The sequence below is a fragment of the Tachysurus fulvidraco genome, chromosome 6 (assembly GCF_022655615.1).
Source record: "Tachysurus fulvidraco isolate hzauxx_2018 chromosome 6, HZAU_PFXX_2.0, whole genome shotgun sequence".
Lineage (NCBI taxonomy): Eukaryota > Metazoa > Chordata > Actinopteri > Siluriformes > Bagridae > Tachysurus > Tachysurus fulvidraco.
The window spans coordinates 10,981,410-10,987,673 of record NC_062523.1 but is presented as its reverse complement, the minus strand read 5'-3'; positions in this window follow the sequence as shown (position 1 = coordinate 10,987,673).

Sequence of the window (6,264 nt, the reverse complement as noted above, 5' to 3'; positions counted from 1 at the left end):
TTCATCTGTGCTCACTGCTGAAGGAGCGAGACTGTCTATACGGTTTGCACTATGCACTTAAATAATGTAACCTGAGAGAGGTGGCCTTCAGCAGGAAACCGCAATATGTGTGTGTGTGTGTGTGTGTGTGTGTGTGTGTGTGTGTGTGTGTGTGTGTGTGTGTGTGTGTGTGTGTGTGTGTGTGTGTGTATGCATGCCATTGTTTGTGACAACTTGCTACAAGCCTATCTGTAAACCAATGCTAATTATTACTGGGGAAACAGAATTGAAGTGATGGAGTTGAAGGAAACTGAATCTGTTTCAGTCCATTAAGTCTCATGAATATTATACGAGTTGCATAATGTGCAAAACAAAGGCTAGTCAGTTGGTTTATGAGGCTGTTAATGGAAGTCTCTTGAATATACAATAGAAAAACACAGCTGTTACCAATGATGACTTATTTATGATTTGATATCAGTATATATTAATGCTTAAAAAAACCTTGAAACATCTTGATGTGCAATTAGACTCTAATAAATTATTATTATTATTATTATTATTATTATTATTATTATTATTATTATTATTATTATTATTATTATTATTATTATTATTGAATTTAAAAGGACTAGAATCTGCATTTTCTTTTTTCAGATTTCTGACTATTTTCCAGTAACCGGAGAACCCAGACAGAAAGGAGCCCACATGGACATGGGGAGAACATGCAAAAAAAATAAAGACAATCCCACAAATTCAAGCTTGGCAACATTATGCACTGTGCCACTATGACACCCCATAAATAATTTACATGCAGCCTTGTATCCATAAATGCAATAAACTTTATATAAACATCACTTTCACTGGGCTTTTCAAGTAGCAGTTAATCAGGCAGTTTCCGTGTCTCCATACTAAAGTATCCATTAAGAAGGTCAGAAACTGTTGCTTAATTTTCTCTAACAGCAACTCTAACATTAATGTCAGCTGTAATTTAATTCATACGTTTATACAACACATAAATGTCAACACTGACAGTATGGCAACAGAAAATTACATTTGATTAAAAAAGGTTTTCCCCATCTCAATTGGTTGAAATGAAAATCGATTTATTATATCATTTGAGTATTAAAATAAAACAGAAGGCACATCAGGGCACTTCAGATTATGATGCTAGAAGAAAAAGTTTGACTGTCTTACATAGACATAGACATAGAGAGAGAGAGAGAGAGAGAGAGAGAGAACCTTAAAACTGCCTGCTACTTTGTGTACCTTTGTGCCAAGGTATGAACCTGTGAAGGTATGATGGGTTTCTGGCACCAATACATTACCAGCAGATCCTTGCAGTACCTGACGTTGTGAGTTGGAGCCTCAAAGAATCAGACGTGTTTGTCCAGTACATCCCAAGTCAATACCTTGAACTTTGTGTTATGTTCCTCAATCCATTCCTGAACAATTTCTGCAGTGTGTCAGGGCGCATTACTCTGCTGAAAGAGGCCACTGGCATTAGCAAATACAATTGCCATGAAGCATGCTTTAGGTCTGTAACATTTAGTAGGTGATACATGTGAAAGAAGCCTCTACATGAATGCCAGAACCCAGGTTTTTCCATGAGAACACAGAGAGAGCAGCACACTGCCTTCACCGGCTTACCTTTTTCCCATAGTACATCCTTGTGCCATCTGGCTGTGCAATGGCTCTGACAGCAAGTGCACTGGCTGTCTGCAAAATGGTAAAAGAAAAAGTGATTCATTAGACCAGACCACCTTTATGCCACATGGTCCAGTTTTGAAGCTCATGTACCATTGTAGGTGCCTTTGGCAGGAGACCATTGTTAGCATGGGCACTCCGATCTTTGGTTGGATTAAGCAGCCACATACATAGCAAGCTGCAGTGTACTGTGTCCTGAGTCCTTTTTAATAAACCCGGGATTAACCATTCTGCAGTCTGTGATACAGTAGATCTGCATTGAGTGATGTCACAAAATAGGAGGGGATGGCATGCACAAATGCAAACAATTTATTTTAAAAGGTTCAATACAGAAACAAGCAAAACTGTGAAAAACAATAATGATAAACTATGAATACAAGGGAAAAAATAAAGACTAAGCGTGAGGCGTAAATTGGAGCGGTAATGAGAGTTAGACACAGGCGTGAGTAATATATGACACAGCGTTGAGTTCTACCCATGTTTTGGCAATGAGGAGCAGCAATCTCCACCAGGTAGGCATGGTGTACTAGGCGAAGCATGAGCATGGCACAACGGCCAACGCAAAGCTATCAGAGGAGTGTTGTTCACATGGTGCCAGAAGGTACAGCAATGTGTTAGAACAATGTGTTATTCACGTCACCTGTCCCATAGATAGATAGATAGATAGATAGATAGATAGATAGATAGATAGATAGATAGATAGATAGATAGATAGATAGATAGATAGATAGATAGATAGATAGATAGATAGATATTCAGCTGAAATTAACCAAACTATCACATTCATACAGGACTGTGTCTGTCAGAGGATGTTGTGTTTGTGTGAATATATTGTATATGTGGCTGTGTTGCCGGTAAATGGTGAAAACAACCTTTCCCTTTGTGTCAGGATTGAATTTATCGTTCCTGCTTGAGCGAGCCGTGTTGCGGCCCTGTGCACATGGAGAATTGCTGGAGCTATCTGGGGCAGAGACAGGTGCACGCTTGGCTGTTTCTCCTCAGCACATTGTGCCTGCACTGCTGTCTGACTCACACAGTGTGTGTGTGTGTGTGTGTGTGTGTGTGTGTGTGTGTGTGTGTGTGTGTGTGTGTGTGTGTGTGTGTGTGTGTGTGCATGAACTAGTCTATGAGAGCTGAATAAAATAGATTTTGGACAATGAGTGATTTTCTGGAAGTAGAGAACAGAGGTGGTCAAAGTCATGAGGTAGATTAAATTATAACTTTTCCTGTTCGTGTGAACATATGTAGAACATCTGCTCACCAGGATTGTAAAGAGTAACTATTTGAGTTATAATTATAGTCTGGATATTCTTCATTGACCTTGTTTTCAGCAACAAGACATTTCTGCCCTAAGAACTGCCAGTCAGTGAAAGATTTTTGTCTATAAATGCTGGACAGTATTGTGTATGAAATTCCATACAGCCTCTCGGCACCGTCTACGAGATCAGACTTTTTCTCATTCTGATGTTAAGTATGACCTGAGGCTCTTGATTTGTATCTGCATAATTTTATTCATACATGGTGGACTGATTGGATAACTGACTGGATGCACAGGTGCACTATTAAACTGAGTGTATATTGTATTTTGCACTTTCATGTGAGATCAACTAGAGTCTTCATGTGTGCACTTCATGAGGACCCACATGAGAACTGTAATTACTGTACAATTACACCGAGCGCTCTGCTTGTTTTGACTTCCATGCACAGGCTTGATGTGTCAATTTGTAGCTTGCAGCAAATGCGGTAACAGCAAGAAATTGCACAGGAGAATAATTCATTGTCCTTGTTCACTTTGCACAATAAGGAAAACACACGTAATGGCAGACGTTAGAAGCAAGATATTTACCCCTTAGTTCTGCTTTGGTTTATGATTACTGTCATCATCCACTTCAGTGTTGTTGTTGTTGTTGTTGTTTTTCATTTCAGGGGCCTTTCAGTAATCCCTTTTCAGTATTGCACATTCATGGCTGCTACTGGAAAATTCCACACGCATTGTGTTTGCATTGTGCTGAGATTGAGTGTGTATGGATGTCTGGGTATGAATGCATGAAACAAGAGTGAAAACCACATCCTTGATGTGGTCCTGGAGCGGTCTGCCATGCTGGAAGGAGATTAGTATGACTTATCCTGGCCCCAGTTTCAAAGGCCTGTCTTCCTCAGAACCTCTGCAGCATCAGCGCTGATAGGAAGGTTCAGACGGAGGCCACAGGCCCTTCAATCAGCAAGTATAATCAATAATGCTATAGCATGTTCGTAAATCTCCCTGAGATCCCATATCACTTTAATTTAATACAGTTTAGAAATCATTTGTGTGTTCTCATATACCTCAATTACTTTTGTCTGCTGAGAGATTTTTAGTGCTTGCTCTGTTTTGAATGAAATACAAAGCGTATTGTTAAATTTGGCTTAAAAGGCTGCATAAGTTACTTTATTCCTGGAAGTTACACACTACTACATACAATATAGAACATAAAGTAATTATTGTATTCTGTGTTATATGGAAAAGAAAGAATTTATTGTCTTTTCTCTTTCTCGAAACAATGTTTTATTCATTGTCCTCTATTTATAGACTGTAGTGCTTGGCTGTAAAGCGCACTTATACAGACCAGGCCGTGTCTTATATCATACACCTAAAAAAAATACTGGTAAGTTCACACCTACCGTTCTAACAAGATTGTGGTCAATTATGTCAAAGGACATTTTCACACTTCAGGTCTTTTCTTGAGACAAGAGTCTGATACGTTTGATTGAGTGTGAAAGTTGTAATAAAACAAAAAAAAAACCCCAAAAAAAACAGACTTTGATCCGGTCAATGGGAATCTGGTAATTTGCTTCAGGGGATCTCATGGACATACTATACTCTCATCACAAACTCACATCACTTTCTGTTTCAATTTTCACAATGATGGAGAATCATTGATTTTTATTTTGTTTTGAATGGAGCAGGCTTGACCGATGTCAAGAACAATAAAGGAGTACGAATTAAATATAAATAGTGCATTTAATATATTCATTTATTCATTGGTCTGTATAATTCTGACCATGCTTCTGATGGATCCAGCAAATATTCTGGGAACAATGGATGCAAGGCAAAAATATTTCCTACATGTAACATTTGCCCACCACAGTGCCTTTGTAATGCACATGCTCATAGAGATTAAGGCTAGTTAAGAGTGCATCTAACTACTGACTTGTTTTTAGGAGGTGGAAGAAGAACGTGAAAAGCACATATAGAACCCTGGAGCATACTACACCACCTCAAGTATTCATTAAATACAGATTTCTATTAATAATAACTGGATGTGTAGTGTTTCTGCTTCTCCAGGAGTAGTAGCTATTTTCTATGTGGGAAGATGACATGATATAAAAATTACATTATTGATCTGTGATCCAGAAGGAGTTCATCTGTGTGAAAACAAATCTGAAGCAATACCAGCCCTTCAAACAAGCACCAAATCGATCCTGACTCCTGACTCCTGGCTCATTGGCTCATGGCAGAAGAGGCACTTAAAAGTGAAAACTGAACTCTATGGTGGATTTCTGTGTCTCTAGACTGCACTATCAAATCTGTGATAGCTTCCTAATAATGACAAGCCATCAGTCTGATAGTGACAATTGACAATTGTTTCATCTAGATCTCTTGAGACAGCTACTATTTACTGTTGGTGTAAATATATACTGGTAGTAGATTATCCTCTGTTTCACCTTTGAGACACCATTCGGGCATCGGCATGTCCGGATTCATGTCAGAAAGAAGTTATTATTACAAATAGTGGATTGACTTTATAGTTTTGCAAGAAATGGGTGGTAATTGCCACCCTGCTGTGTTGTTTTCAAATCTGATAATTCAGTGTTGATTACTGTTGTATAACATCAGCTCTGACAATAATACAGCTCCAAGGTAAAGCACAGAGTTATATTCATGCACATTCTAGTACCACTTACATAGAGATTGCTTGATTAATGCTTCACATGAAAAAAAAATAATTGTAATGGTTTATACGGCAAAGTTCTCTGTGTGATTGTGCAGGTTTTTTTTTCTATTTTATCATTTTGGAAGGAATCTCCAGCATTAAGGCTTTATATAGCTTTATATTTGTATAGTACAAGATAAAACTCCTCAGAATGGAGGAATTTGTGCTTTGTGATATTTTTTAACATTACAAGCTGCAAAATTTGTCTTTTTCATTTTAAAAAGATAAGCAGTTCATAGATGCTATAATGTATGAGACTTAGATTGTCCCTTTTTACCAGTAGACTGGCATTTCATTTCACCGGTGGAATGATAATCGACTTATCAGACATTTTCCATCAGTGTAAACACATGAATTATTTTATCACCGCAACTCTGATATGAAACGAGTCAGGACGCTGTTGGCTTTCATTGTGAGATGTTTTAACTCCGTTAGGTAAATCTTACGCAGACTTTTAGGTGTTAAAATACAGAAAATCATTTAAAGTCCTGACTGTCTAACTTCATAGGCGTCATTAACCCCTACTGTGGAGTGTGACATGACAAACCTAAAACATGCACAAATTAAATTATTTAGCCTCTGGTATTGAATGAAAAGAGGTAATGAA